Source organism: Carya illinoinensis, chromosome 2 (genome assembly GCF_018687715.1).
Source record: "Carya illinoinensis cultivar Pawnee chromosome 2, C.illinoinensisPawnee_v1, whole genome shotgun sequence".
NCBI lineage: Eukaryota > Viridiplantae > Streptophyta > Magnoliopsida > Fagales > Juglandaceae > Carya > Carya illinoinensis.
The window spans coordinates 26,242,814-26,259,323 of record NC_056753.1 but is presented as its reverse complement, the minus strand read 5'-3'; the positions used below and the strand labels follow the sequence as shown (position 1 = coordinate 26,259,323).

The following is a 16,510-nucleotide window of genomic DNA, read 5'->3' as shown; positions in this document are numbered from 1 at the left end:
TAAATAGCATTTTATTCAAAAACAAATATGAGTATAAATATACCACCCATATATGAAGAGCATTCATCGGATTAGGATCAAGGGCAAATGTTAGCCAACACATCAATCCAATCGAGGTTGCAGGGACGCGTAAGGAATACAAAACTCAAACTTTGGTTGCAATTATATTTAAAACATGAGAGAATTGAAAAAAGAATACTAAAATTCTAATCACATCTGACCGAATTAAAGTGATCTTTAAAAATATACTATAAATATAGTACTTATAGAAAAAGGTGGAGTTGGAAGAGAGGAGGACATGAACGAGGACGAGAAATCGAAGACAACAAGGAAGAGAGTTGTAGGACGGAGAGGATGGTGAGAAGGAAGAGATGAGTAGGACGAGGAGAGGAAGATATGCGGGAGGATGGGACAAATATAGGAGGAAAAGAGGAGTAGGACAAGAAGAGGAAGATAAGACGGAGAAGGAGAAGAGTATGAGAAATTAACAATAACAAGGATAAACAAAATACTATAGGAATAACTATAAATGAGACAATTAAATTAAAAACTAAATGCGTGATTGACAATTAAGTCATTTACCTTACCTGAAGAAAGAAGTACGTTCAACTAGAAGATAGAGATAAGTAACTACCCAAGACAATTTTTTTGTTCTTCATACATCAAGAATAGATATGAAATGCCACGTAAGAGGGTGAGGTGCTTCAAATAAAATCTCAAATGCTAGATAGCATACAAAGTTGTAAATTGAATTTTATACTAAAAAAAAAAAGATGTGAGTAGAAAAACATCACCTATATACAGAGAGCATTTGTCACATAAGGATCAAGACCGAATACTAGCCAGTACACCAATCCAATTGAGGTTGTAGGGATGTTTAGGGCCTCCTCTACAAATCTCATACTTTAGTAGCTATTATATTAAAAACTTGAGAGAATTGAAAAGAGAATACAAAAACTTGAATAAGATTTGAACAAAAATAAAGTGATCTCTAAAAATATACTACAAATATAGTACATTTAGAAAAATGTGGAGGTAGAAGAGAAGATGAAGTGAACGAGGACAAGAAGAGGAAGAGGAAGACGATGAGGAAGAGAGAAATAGGACGAAGAGAACGGTGAGAGCATGAAAAGAGAAGGAGTAAGATGAGGAGTACGAGAAGAGGAAAAGAGGAAAATATGAGGAAAAGAGGAGTAGGACAAGGAGAGGAAGAGAGAGAAAAAGAAAAAGAGTAGGAGAAATTAACAATAACAAGAATATAAAAAATACTATAAGAATAACTATGAATGAGACAATTAAATTAAAAATAAATCCATAATCGGGAATCAAGTTATTCACCTTACCAGAAGAAAGAAATGAGTTCAACTAGAAGAGAGAGATAACCAACTATCCAAGACAATTTTTGTACCCTTCATACATTCAGTATATATGTGAAATGCCACATAGTATGGTGAAGTGCTACAAATAAAGTTTCATACAAAAAAGTCTCCAATGCTATAGAGCATACAATGTTCTAAATAACATTTTATTCAAAAACAAATGTGAGTATAAAAATATCACCGATATATAAAGAGAAGTTATCAGATAAGGATCAAGGCTGAAGGATTTGTCCAATCTAAGATGCGACTTGTGCCAAAGCCTGTTGTTTGTTGTGTCATTCCAAAGGGTCCCTACATGTTTCATTCACAACAAAAACAAGATAACAACAAAAATAGATTAAGATTTTGGATCCAATACCCGTCAGATTCATATTTAATATGCACATTACACATGCATATCATATATATAGATATATTAAAGTAAATGAGATTTTTTTTTAATCATAAATCGATCCAAGACTTCTTGAATTATCGACACACCAATCCAATCGAGGTTGCATGGATGTGTAAGGAATACAAATCTCAACCTTTGGTTGCTATTATATTAAAAACTTGAGAGAATTGAAAAAAGAATAAAAAATTCTAATCATATCTTACCAAATTAAAGTGATCTCTAAAAATATACTATAAATACAGTACATCTAGAAAAATGTGGAGATGGAAGAGAAGAGGATGATGTGAACGATAATGAGAATAGGAAGACGAAGACGGCAAGGAAGAGAGGAGTAGGATGAAGAGGATAGTGAGAGTATGAAGAAAGGAGGAGTAGGATGAGGAGTACAAGGAGAAGAAGAGAGGAGGGAGGAAGAGAGGAATATAAGAGGAAAAGATGAGTAGAACGAAGAGAGGAAGAGCAAAGGAAGAAGGAGAAGAGTATGAGAAATTAACAATAACAAGAATATAAAAAATACTATAAGAATACCCATGAACGAGACAATTAAATTAAAAAATAAATCCGTAATTGGCAATTAAGTTATTCACCTTACTAGAAGAAAGAGAAGTGAATTTAACTAGAAGAGAGAGATAACCAATCCAAGACAAATTTTTTGCCCTTCATACATCTTGCATATATGTGAAACACTACATAGGAGGGTGAAGTGCTGCAAATAAAATTTCTTACAAAATAAAAGTCTCAAATGCTAGAAAGCATACAATGCTCTAAATAGCATTTTATTTAAAAACAAATGTGAGTATAAAAATATTACCTATATGTGAAGAGCATTCATTGGATAAAGATCAAGACTGAAGGTTAGCCAACACACCAATCCAATCAAGGTTGTAGGGACATGTAAGGAATACAAATCTCAAGCTTTGGTTGCAATCATATTAAAAATCTGAGAGAATTGAAAAAGGAATACCATAATTCTAATCACATCCGACTGAATTAAAGGGATCTCTAAAAATATACTATAAAGATAGTACATATAGAAAAAGGTGGAGTAGGAAGAGAAGATGACATGAACAAAGAAAAGAAGATGAAGGTGAAGATGGCAAGGAAGAGAGTAGTAGGATGGAGAAAATGATGAGAGGAGGAAGAGAGAAGGAGTAGGACGAGGAGAGGAAGAAATGATGGATGATGAGAGAAATATAAGAGGAAAAGAGGAGTAGGACGATGTGATGAAGATAAGACGGAGGAGAATGGTAGAATAAATTAACAATAACAAGGATATGAAAAATACTATAAGGATAACCATAAATGAGACAACTAAAATAAAAAATAAATGTGTAATCGCTAATTAAGTTATTCACCTTACTTGAAGAAAGAAGTACAATTCTTTTGTCCAATGCACCAATCCAATTGAGGTTGTAGGAATGCGTAGGGCCTTCTCTATAAATCTCATGCTTTTGTAGCTATTATATTAAAAACCCAAGAGAATTGAAAAGAGAATACAAAAATTCTAATCACATCTTAACAAAAACAAAGTGATCTCTAAAAATATACTATAAATATAGTACATCTAGAAAAGGTGGAGGTAGAAGAGAAGAGTATGTGAACAAGGACAAGAAGAGGATGATGAAGATAGTGAGGAAGAGGGAAGTAGGACAAGAGGACAGCAAGAGCATGAAGAGAGGAGTAGGAAGAGGGAGTTGGATGAGGAGAGGAAGAGAGAAGGGAGAAGGAGAAGAGTATGAGAAATTAAGAATAATAAGAATATAAAAAATACTATAAGAATAACCACGAACGAGACAATTAAATTAAAAATAAATCCATAATCAGTAATCAAGTTATTCACCTTACTAGAAAAAAGAAGTGAGTTCAACTAGAAGAGAGAAATAACAAACTATCCAAGACAATTTTTTTGCCCTTCATACATCTAGTATATATGTGAAATGTCACGTAGTAGGGTGAAGTGCTGCAAATAAAATTTCATACAAAAAAAGTCTCAAATGCTAGAGAGCATACAATGTTCTAAATAGCATTTTATTCAAAAACAAATGTGAGTATAAAAATATTATCGATATATGAAGAACATTCATTGGATAAGGATCAAGGTAGAAGGCTAGCCAACACACAAATCCAATCGAGGTTGCAAGGATACATAAGGAATACAAATCTCAACCTTTGGTTGTTATTATATTAAAAACTTGAGAGAATTGAAAAAAGAATACAAAATGTCTAATCACATTTGACCAAATTAAAGTGATCTCTAAAAATATATTATAAAGATGGTACATATCGAAAAAAGGTAGAGTAAGAAAAGAAGAGGACATGAATGAAAATGAGAAGATGAAGATGAAAATGGCGAGGAAGAGAGTAGTAGGTTGAAGATGCTGGTGAGAGAAGGAAGAGAAAATGAGTAGGACGAGGAGAGGAAGAGAGAAAAAGAGGAGTAGGAAGATGAGTGAAAGATAAGACGGAGAAGGAGAAGGAGAAGAGTAGGATCAATTAACAATAGCAAGGATATAAAAAATACTATATAGGAATAATCATAAACGAAATAACTAAATTAAAAAATAAATGCGTAATTGACAATCAAGTTATTCATTTTATTTGAATAAAGAAGTAAGTTCAACTAGAAAAGAGAGATAACTAACTACCCAGTACAATTTTTTTGTCCAATACACCAATCCAATCAAGGTTGCAGGGATGTGTAAGACCTTCTCTACAAATCTCATGCTTTGGTAGCTATTACATTAAAAACCCAAGAGAATTGAAAAAAGAATACCAAAATTCTAATTGCATCTTAACAAAAATAAAGTGATCTCTAAAAATATACTATAAAAATAGTACATCCAGAAAAAGGTGGAGATGGAAGAGAAGATGATGTGAATGAGGGCAAGAAGAGAAAGACAAGACGAAGACGGTGAGGAAAGGAGGAGTAGCACAAAGAGGACGGTGAGAGTAAGAAAATAAGATAAGTAGGATGAGGAATACAAGGAGAGAAAGAGAGGTGGGAAGAGAGGTGGAAGGAGATGAATATAGTAGGAGTACGAAGAGAGGAAGAGAGGAGGGAGAAGGAGAATAGTAAGAGAAATTAACAATAACAATGATATAAAAATTATTAAAGAATAAACGACACAACTACATTAAAAAATAAAATGTTTAATCGTCAATCAAGTTATTCATTCACCTTATAAAACAAAAATATGAGTATAAAAATATCACCAATATATAGAGAGCATTCGTCGCATAAGGATCTTGGTCGAAAGCTCGCCAACAGACCAATCACATCGAGGTTACAAGGATATGCGTAAGGAAAACAAATCTCAATTTTTGGTTTCTATTATATTAAAATCCCAAGAGAATTGAAAAAGAAATACCAAAATTCTAATTACATTTGAACAAAAACAAAGTGATCACTAAAAATATACTATAAAAATAGTAAATCTAGAAAAAGGTGGAGGTGGAAGAGAGGAATGTGAACAAGGATGAGAAGACGAAGACGAAGATGGTGAGGAAGAGAGGAGTACGCCAAAAAGGATGGTGAGAACAGGAAGAGTGGAGGAGTAAAATGAGTAGAGGAAGAGAGGAGGGAGGAGGAGAGGAATATAGGAGGAAAAGTGGATTAGGATAATGAGAGGAAAATAAGACGGAGAAGGAGAAGAGTATGAGAAATTAACAATAACAAGAATATAAAAAATACTATAGGAATAACCATAAACAAGACAACTAAATTAAAAAATAAATGTGTAATTGATTATCAAGTTATTCACCTTATCTAAAGAAAGAAGTAAGTTCAACTAGAAGAGAGAGAGAACTAACTACCCAGGACAATTTGTTTGTCCTTCATACATCCAGCATAGATATGAAACGTCACATAAAAATACGAGGTGCTGCAAACAAAATTTCAAACAAAAAATTCTCAGATGTTAGAAAGCATACTAAGTTCAAAATAACTTTTTATACAACAAAAATGTAAGTATAAAAATATCACCTATTTTATAGAGAGCATTCGTCGCATAAAGATCTTGGTCGAAAGCTAGCCAATAGACCAATTCAATCGAGGTTACAAGGATATGGGTAAGGAATACAAATCTCAAGTTTTGGTTGTTATTATATTAAAAACCAGAGAGAATTGAAAAAGGAATACCAAAACTCTAATCATATCTCACGAAAAACAAAACAATCTCTAAAAATATACTATAAATATAGTACATATAGAAAAAGGTGGAGTGAGAAGAGAAGAGGACATAAATGAGAACAAGAAGACGAAGACGATGATAGCGAGGAAGAGAGTAGTAGGATGAAGAGGACGGTGAAAGAAGGATGAGAAAATGAGTAGGATGAGGAGAGGAAGAGATGAGGCAGGAGGAGAAGAATATAGGATGAAAAGAGTAAGAGTAGGACAACGAGAGAAAGATAGGACGAAGAAGGAGAAGAGTTAAAGAAATTAACAACTAATAAGAATATAAAAAATATTATAGGAATTGTTAACGTGCATAATTTAGGATACTTTAAATTTGATTGATACTATAATATTTGGTTTGTAATATTTTAGGATACTTTCCTTTATAGCGAGCTTGTATTTATAGCAAATAATTAGGCCGTAAATATGTTGGAGATACTTACCTTATATAGCACTTAGGTGCTAGAAATATGGCAACACTAATATAAAATCTCTTCTATATAATGAAAGGAAATCCTATGGAAAGGGCATTCAGACCAACTTTGACAGGAATAATCAAACGAGACAACAAAATTAAAAAATAAATGTGTAATCGAGAATCAAGTTAACTACTTTACCTAAAGAAAGAAGTGAGCTCAACTAAAAGAGAGAGATAACTAACTAACCAGGACATACTTTTTGCCCTTCATACATCCAACATAGATATGAAATGCCACGTAAATGTTTCAAATAAAATTTCATACAAAAAAGTCTCTAATGTTAGGGAGCATACAAAGTTCTAAATTGCATTTTATACAACAAAAGTCTCTAATGTTAGGGAGCATATACACTAATCCAATCAAACTTGCAGGGATGCGAAAGGAATACAAATCTCAAGCTTTAGTTATTATTATATTAAAAACCCGAGAGAATTGATAAATAAATACAAAATTCCAATCACATCTCACCACACAAAGTGATATAAAAAAATGTACTATAAAAATAGTACATACAGAAGAAGGTATTGTGGGAAGAAAAGAGAACATGAACGAGGACAATAAAACGAAGACGAAGACAAAGACGACGAGGAATAGAGTAGTAGGATGAAAATGATGTTGAGAGAAGGAAGAGAGAAGGAGTAGGACGAGGAGAGGAAGAGATAAGGGAGGAGGAGAGGAATATAGGATGAAAAGAGTAGGACAACGAGAAAAGGATAGGACGGAGAAGGACAAGAGTTGGATCAATTAACAATAACAAGATTATAAAAAGTACTATAGAAATAACTACAAACAAGACAACTAAATTAAAAAATAAATGCGTAATCGACAATTAAATTATTTACCTTACAGGAAGAAAGAAGTCTGTTCAACTAAAAGAGAGAGATAACTAACTACCCAAGACATACTTTTTGCCTTTCATACAACCAACGTAGATATGAAATGCCATGTAGAAGGGTGAAGCGCTGCAAATAAAATTTCATATAAAAAGTCTCAAACGTTAGAGAGCATACAAAGTTTTAAATAGCATTTTATACAACCAAAATGTGAGTATAAAAATATCACATATATAAAGAGAGCGTTCATTGCATAAGGATCAAGGCCGAAGGTTGCAGGGATGCGTAAGGAATACAAATCTCAAGCTTTGGTTGCCATTATATTAAAAATCCTAGAGAATTGAAAAATGAATACAAAATTTTAATCACATCTCACATGATCTCTAAAATATACTATAAAGAAAATACATATAGAAGAAGGTGGAGTGGGAAAAGAAGAGGACATGAACGAGTACAAGAAGACGAAGATGAAGACGACGAGGAAGATAGTAGTTGGACGAAGAGGACGGTGAGAGGAGGAAGAGAAAAGGAGTAGGACGAGGAGATGAATATAGGATGAAAAGAGTAGAAGTAGGATAACGAGAGGAGAGGAAAAGAGGAGCGAGGAGAGGAATATAGGAGGAAATGAGGACTAGGACGACGAGAGGAAGATGAGACGGAGAAAGAGAAAAATGGGAGAAATTAATGATAAGGACATAAAAATACTATAGGAATAACAAAAACAAGACAACTAAATTAAAAAATAAATGAGTAATCAACAATCAAGTTATTCACCTTAGTTGAAGAAAGAAGTAAGTTCAACTAGAATAGAGAGATAATGAACTACCCAAGACATTCTTTTGCCCTTCATACATCTAACATAGATATAAAACGCCATGTAAATGCTGCAAACAGAATTTCAAACAAAAAAGTCTTAAATGTTAGGGAGCATACAAAATTCTAAATAGCATTTTATATATAAAAAAAAAAGCGAGTATAAAAATATCACCGATATACAAAGAGCATTCGTTGCATAAGGATTAAGACTAAAGTCTAGCCAACACACCAATCCCGACGCAGTTGTAGGGACGCATAAGGAATACAAATCTAAAGCTTTGGTTGCTATTATATTAAAAACCTGAGAGAATTGAAAAGGCAATAACGAAATTCTAATCACATTTGAACAAAAATAAAATGATCTCTAAAAATATACTATAAAAATAGTACATCTAGAAAAAGGTGGAAGTGAAATAGAAGATGACGTGAATGAGGATGAGAAGACGAAGATGCTGAGGAAGAGAGGAATAGCATGAAGAGGACGGTGAGAGCAGGAAGAGAGGAGGATGATTTGGACGAGGAGTACGAGGAGCGGAGGAAAGGTGAGAGGAAATGAATAAAGGAGGTAAAGAGGAGGAGCAGGAGGAAAGGAAGAGACGGGGGGAGAAGGAGAAGAGTAGGAAAAATCAATAATAACAAAAATTTTAAAAAATACTATAAGAATAACCATAACAAGACAACTAAATTAGAAAAATAAATATGTAATCGTCAATGAAGTTATTACCTTAGCAGAAGAAAGAAGTGAGTGCAACTAGAAGAGGGAGATAACTAACTACCCAAGACATATTTTTTCCCCTTAAAACATTTGAACAAACACAAAGTGATATCTAAAAATAAACTACAAAAAAAGTACATCTAGAAAAAGATGGAGGTGGAAGAGAAGAGGACGTTAACGAGGACGAGAAGAGGAAGATGAAGACGGTGACAAAGAGTGGAGTAGGACGAAGAGGAAGAGGACGAGAAGAGGACATGAACAAAGACAAGAAGATGGAGGTGGAAGAGAAGAGGAAAACGAAGACGAAGATGGCGATGAAGAGTGGAGTAGGACGAAGAGGACGAAAAGGAAGAGTGGAAGAGTGGGATGAGGAGAAGAGGGAGGAGGAGAGGACTATAGGAAGAAAAGATGACTAGGATGACGACGAAAGGAAGACAAGACAGATAATGAAAAGAGTAGGAGAAATTAATAATAACAAGTATATAAAAAATACTATAGAAATAACCATAAACGAGACAACTAAATTAAAAAGTGAATGTGTAATCAACAATTAAGTTATTCACCTTACCTGAAGAAAAGAAGTAAGCTGTTGCAACTAGAATAGAGAAATAACTAACTATCCAAGACATACTTTTTGCCCTTCATACATCCAATGTAGATTTGAAACAGCATGTAGGATGTTGAAGTGCCGCAAATAAAATTTCATACAAAAAAGTCTCAAATGTTTGAGAGCATACAAAGTTATAAATAACATTTCATATAAGAAAAATGTAAGTATTAAATATCACATATATACATATAGCATTCATCGCATAAGGATCAAGGCCAAAGTCTAGCCAACACACCAATCCAATCGAGGTTGCAAGGATGCGTAAGGAATACAAATCTCAAGATTTAGTTGCTATTATATTAAAAATTTGAGAGAATTGAAAAAGCAATAACAAAATTCTAATCACATATGAGAAAAAACAAAGTGATCTCTCAAAATATACTATAAAAATAGTACATCTAAAAAAGGTGGTAGTGAAATAAAAGAGGACATGAATGAGGATGAGAAGACGAAGACGAAGACGGTGAAGAAGAAAGAAGTAGCACGAAAGGACAATGAGAACAGGAAGAGAGGAAGAGGAGTAGGATGGGGAGTACGAGGAGATGAGGGGAGGTGAGAGAAAGGAATATAGGAGAAAAAAAGGAGCGAGAAGAGAGGAAGAGATGGGGAGAAGGCGAAGAGTAAGAAAAATTAACAATAACAATAATCTAAAAAAATACCATAACAATAACCATAATGAGACAATTTTTTTTTTTTTTTTGATAAGTCAAAAAATGGTTTAACAAAAGAAAACACAAGAAAAAATAAATGTGTAATGGTCATTCAAGTTATTACCTTAACAGAAGAAAAAAGTGAGTGCAACAAGAAGAGAGATATAACTAACTACCCAAAACATATTTTTCGCCCTTCATACATTTGAACAAAAACAAAGTGATATCTAAAAATATACTATAAAAAAGTACATGTAGAAAAAGCTGGAGGTGGAAGAGAAGAGAACGTGAACGAGGATGAGAAAAGGAAGATGGAGAATGATAAGAGTATGAGAAATTAACAATAACAAGGATATAAAAAATACTATAGAAGTATTCATAAACGAGACAACTAAATTAAAAAATAAATACATAATCAACAATCAAGTTATTCGCCTTACTTGAAGAAAGAACAACTAGAATAAAAATATAACTTACTACCCAAGACATACTTTTTGCCTTTCATACATCTACCATAGATATGAAACACCATGTAGGAGGGTGAAGTGCTGCAAATAAAATTTCATACAAAAAAGTTTCAAATGTTAGGGAGCACTTAAAGCTATATAAATAACGTTTTATATAACAAAAATGTGAGTATAAAAATATCACATATATATAGAGAGCGTTCGTCGCATAAGGATCAAGGCCAAAGCCTAGTCAACACACCAATCCAATCGAGGTTGTGGGATGTGTAAGGAATACAAATCTCAAGTTTTTGTTGCTATTATATTAAAAATCCAAGAGAATTCAAAAAGAAATACCAAATTCTAATCATATTTGACCAAAAACAAAATGATCTCTTAAAATATACTATAAAGATAGTACATCTAAAAAAAGGTGAAGGAGGAAGAGGAAAGGGCATGAACAAGGATGAGAAGGGGAAGATGAGGACAGTGAGGGAGATAGGAGTAGGACAAAGAGGACGGGAAGAACTGGAAGAGAAGAGGACTAGGACGAAGAGTACGAGGAGAGGAAGAGATGAAGGAGGAGGATAGGAATTTAGGACAAAAAGAGGAGTAGTATGACCAGGAGTACGAGCATAAGAGGAGTACAAGGAGAGGAATATAGGATGAAAAGATGAGGTGTAGGATGAGGAGAGTAAGAGAGGAGGGTGAATATAAGGAGTAAGAGAAATTAATAATAACAAGAATATAAAAAATACTATAAGAATAACCATAAACAAGACAACTAAATTAACAATAAATGCGTAATCGGCAATCACATAAAGAACAAAGTGATTTAAACTTGGAGACATAGATAACTAACTATATACAAAGTGCATTCATCGCGTAAGGATCAAGCCCGAAGACTTGCTAGTACACCAGTCGATTCGAGGTTGCAAGGATGTGTAAGGCCTCATCTAGAACTCTCAAACTTTTGTAACTATTATATTAAAAAACCCGTAAGAAATGAAAAGGAAAACCAAAGTTATAATCACATCTAACAAAAAATAAACTAATCTTTAAAAGTTTAAAACCATACTAAATATGTAGATAGTACATCTAGATGGAGGATGAGGAAGAGAAGTGGAGGATGTGGACAAAGAAGAGAGGAGGAAGACAAAGACAAATACGATGAGGAAGAGAGGAGGGGGACAAATTGTACAAGCAAAAGAGAGAAAGAGGAGTAGGACGAGCAGCACGAGCAAAAAAAGGAGAAGAGAGAGGAGGAGATGAAATAGAGAAGGAAAAGAGGATGAGTAGAATAGAGAGGATAAGTAGAGGAAGAGATGGAGGAGAAATTAATAAGTATAGGAATAACCACAAAGGAGATAACTAAATTAACAATACATAATTGGCAATCAAATTATTTATCTTACCTAGAGAAAGAAAGGAGTTGAACTCAAGAGAAAAATTAGGTGTTTTTTCTTATATATTTTCTGTGTACTTAGACTATACTTATTTCTTTGAAATAAAATTATCTTAATACTTATCAAAAAAGAAATAAAACCTAATGATTGAAGACAGCTCACTCACAGGAGGCAAAACCGCTTATAACATGTATACTTGATGATGATGGCATAATGGTTATCATAATGCAGTTATAACTGCTCATGCAAAGAGTGGCTACGTTCCAGACCATAGTAATAAATATTTAGCCAGAAGTTAGTGCCTCGCAAGTAGCTCCATCTCTATAAATCCTTGAGTCATGCTACACCAACCGAGGGTGTAGCCCGATGGTGGCCCCGATAAAGCCAATTGTCTTTTTTTTTTTTTTATTCATTTTTTTATGCACTTAAATATTTTTAAAAAATTTATAATATGATTAAAAAATACTTCTTTAATCACTAAATAAAAATAAAAAAAATTGTCGGGAGAATTTATCGGGACTCAACTCTCCATGACTTCAGCTTTTTCCTAAATCCTTTGAGCTATAAAATATATATATTTTGGCAAGAAAAATTCTAACATATAAAAAATTATACAACAGCATCGATCCCAAATCTGAATTCACCGTACCTTACAAAAAAAGTGATTCAACTTCAACTTGAAGACAGAAGGATAACCGCCCAAGACAATTTTTCTTGCCCTTCATACGTCCAAGATATATATGAAGAGCCATGTAGGTGGTTTAAGAGGAGTAAATAATATTTCATACAGAAAAAGACCTAAATATGGGCCACGGAATATTTCTCCGCATATAAAGGAAAAAAGGTTTTTCATGAGATCATTTTCAGTGGATTGACAAAGAAAAAAAGATAACAATATGAAAATGCAATCATAAAACACTGATATATAGGCACAAAAGTGAAGGAACTATCAAATAACAGCATAATATGCCTTAAAAATTAAATACAAGTGTTAAAGAGAAAATAAAGCACCTCATGTATGCATAGTGAATACATGCTTCAAAGAAAACAATATAGATAATAAAAAAATCAGGAACATTTCAGCTGACTTAAATCCAAAAAATAAAAATAACAAAAAGGAAAATTGATCAATTAAAGTTAGTGAAGGATAGAGTCATATAACACGACAATCGAACAACCTAAGTAAAATGACAAAGTGCTTGATCTATAAAGCTATAAAGAGAATAACAAAAAGAATAAAATTGTTGATGACAACTGATTCAGAAGAAAAAACAGATTCTAACGATTATAACTATTGATGCCTTGCTAGCAAAGTAATTATCAATATACAGCACTTGTCAATAATTGTTAATGCCAAGAGTGACTGCCTTTCAAGATCATAGTAATTAATATTTGGGCCTACAAATTCTTACATATAAAAAATTATACAAGAGCAATTATCCTAAAATCTGCAATCAAATTATTCACCTTCCCTAAAGAAAGAAGTGATTTAAAATTCAACTAAGATAACTACCCAGGACAATTTTTCTGCCTTTCATGCATCTAACTAAGATATGAAACGCCATGTAGGAGGGTTGAGAGCTGTAAATAATATTTCATGCAAAAAAAGATCCTAATGTTAGTGGGAGCTTTCATGAGTCTCGCTCTAGTACCAGCAAGGTATATATACCAAAGTATCTTCCATAGACAGAGCAGTCTCTGACTAGGCTGCATTTCTAGCCACTTCACATGTCTTATCTCATTTAAACAGAAAAATGAAATAAGAATAATATAATATGATGTGCAAAAGATGAGCCAGGAATATTCACTGTTGTAAGACTCTGGAAAGATGGTTCAACAACAATGATGAAAGGATTAGAACACTTGTGGTACTAGTACCCAAAAAGCCATCTTTAACATTATTCACTAGTCAATTTCTCTCTAGAAAATGAAATTAGTTTTAATAGTATTGCTGTGTTTTGCGTGACATAGATAGAGCAACAAACAGAAAGAAAATATAGTGGTTGAAGACAGTTGAGTCACAGAAGACAAAACAGCTTCTAATGAGTATACGTGTTGGTTCCTGGACAGCACAGTAGTTATCATAATGCTGTTGTCAATATCTGTTAATGCAAAGAGTGACTACTTTTTAAGATCATAGTAATGAATATTTGGCCAGACAAATTCCAAAGTTACAAAAAAATTATACAGGAACATTGATCCTAAAATCCGCAATCAAATTATTCAACTTACTTAAAGAAAGAAGTGATTTAAGTTCAACTAAAAGAGAAAGATATCTACCCAGGACAATTTTTCTGCCTTTAATAAATCCAGCATAGATATGAAGCACTATGCAGGAGGTTTGAGAGCTGTAAAGAATATTTCGTACAAAAAAGATCCAAATGTTAGTGGGAGCTTTCATGGTACTTACCAAATTATCTTCCATAGACAGAGCGGCTTCGACTAGGCTGCCTTTCTAGCCTTTCCATAGGTCTTATCTGAATTAAAAAGAATAATTAAAAAAGAATAATATAATATGATGTGCAAAGGTTGAGCCAGAAGTATTCAGCGTTGTAAGACTCTGGAAGAATGGTTTAATAACAATGATGAAAGGATTATAACAATTGTATTCACCAGTTTCCCAACAAGCCATCTCTAATATAATTCACTTAATAATTTCTCTTAAAAATGGAATTAGTTCTCTAATATAATTCACTTAATAATTTCTCTTAAAAATGGAATTAGTTTTAATAGTATCGCTTTTTTGCATGACCACCTAACCTAAACAAAGCTCTCTGAGATTATTATCGATCAAGGCTCTTCAGAACATAAATGAGGCAATCATCTCACAAAACTTAGGAGTCTCATGTGGTTTCAACCGGAGGAGGCAAATAGCAAATACACTTGCAATTGGCTTACATGAGCATGCTGAATATTTGGAGTGAAAAGACCATGAGACCCCATCCTGGTCCACCTTAAGAGGACAATACCAAGACGAGGAACCCGATATAAACACTCAAGGATACAAATTTATCCTATCAGATGAGGTCATGCACAATTATTAACAGTAGGTGTTTATTTGAGGAGTTGGTTTGATATGATGTACACTAATGAATGCATGTGGACTTTGCACAAGCAGACCCGAACCTGTCAACCAATGATTATATTCGTTCAAATTTATGCAGAAACTAACTCAAGAACAGTGAATGCAACACAGAGCAAGAATCTCATCATAGTCCAAGATAGCTTATAAGGAGTATAAGAACGACAGACAAAAGCTAGAGCGATTAAATTCATCAAGAGTCCAGACAGGAAGCATAAGCAGAGTAACACTCTGACTCCAGAGCCCTCCATGGCACGGTTCTGAACTAGAGTAATAACAGTCCCCGCTCCATCAAATTCGAGCACCATTATGCTCCACGACAAGCGTTAAAACTTGCAGATTGGTTTTCTTTTAAAAAGGAAAAAAAATGATTTAAATTCAAACGGTTCAAAGATGAAAGTGCCAAGAATAATAAATTTCATCCACCAAGAACACTATACCAGAAAAGAGGCCAACCTTAAGGTCTCCTTGTTTCGTGGAACCTAAAAGACTAAAGAGTAATGCTAGCGTGCCACCAGTTTTGACCGATCGACGTACCGTTAGTATAAACTTATATTTTTATTTTTATTTTCTTTTTCTTTCAAAATTTTTTTAACATACTTAAATATTTTTTAAAAAGAAAGAAATATACCAATACATTAAAAAAAAAAAATTAATCATTAAATAAAAAATTAAAATAGTCAAAATGAGGAGAAACTCAACTGCTTATTAATATTTTCCAAAACTAAATATATAATAAATAATAAATGAACTCAAAATCAATTATAAAAGTAAACTAAAATACGGAAGATTGGGAGTTCGACAGATTTTACTTGAGGGGACCTTCTGTTTTCTCAATGGAGCAGCGATCGAGAAGAGAGCAACGCCACGTTTGGGATCAGGTCCAATGCTTACAGTTTATTGCGATGAATACGAATCAAATCAGTAACAGATTTAATGCAATGCTTACAGTCTGGATCATCGGATGCGTCTTAATCGCCATGAAAGCCACCATTATCTCCGTTGAAGCATGAGCCACAATAAATCACCTCCTCTCTCGCAATATGCAGGAGTATGTTCTCGTGTTCCACCTCCTGGCTCCCTCCCTCTCTCTCTAACGGCTACTTGTTTGTGTGAGGAATAGTGAATGTAAAGGGGGGTGTATATATATGTATATAGAGGCGTGGAAGGCGTGGAGACCCTGGAGGGGGTTAATTTTGTTTATAATTCAAATTAAAGCCATGGTAAATAGCTTTACTATTCAGCCTCTGAAGAAGTTAATGGGTTAACTCATACATGTTATTTGTCTTCGGCAAGTTGGAGTATCATTTTTGTCTTTGAAATTTATTCTAACTTTTTAAATTTTAAAAATAAGTATAAATCATCAAGAAGGAACATTTATTACCTTTTAAAGAACAGTAGTGGTATATGCATAATTTTAAGTACAACGTTATATATACATTTTGAGTGTAGCTTTATTTTATTAATATTTTATATCTTAATTTGAATTTCAAATTTCAAATTTTAAAGTTTTTACTATTTTTGAA

General features: G+C 33.3%; 1 long non-coding RNA gene across 3 annotated transcripts; it reads right to left on the bottom strand.

The window, feature by feature from the left end:
- Nucleotides 1–1,387: 1,387 nt before the first annotated feature.
- LOC122300557 lies at nt 1,388–16,126 on the bottom strand. 3 transcript variants are annotated; one of them, XR_006240044.1, is made up of 3 exons: nt 15,797–16,126; nt 7,269–14,379; nt 1,388–1,670 (listed from the first exon to the last, which is right to left on the bottom strand). It is a non-coding gene; the product is annotated as an uncharacterized LOC122300557 (long non-coding RNA). The 3 variants fall into 3 exon arrangements; XR_006240043.1 differs by having other exon boundaries at nt 14,313–14,379; nt 15,797–16,123; XR_006240045.1 differs by lacking the exon at nt 1,388–1,670 and adding an exon at nt 1,677–5,654 and having other exon boundaries at nt 14,313–14,379; nt 15,797–16,124.
- Between the last annotated feature and the right edge of the window lie 384 nt (nt 16,127–16,510).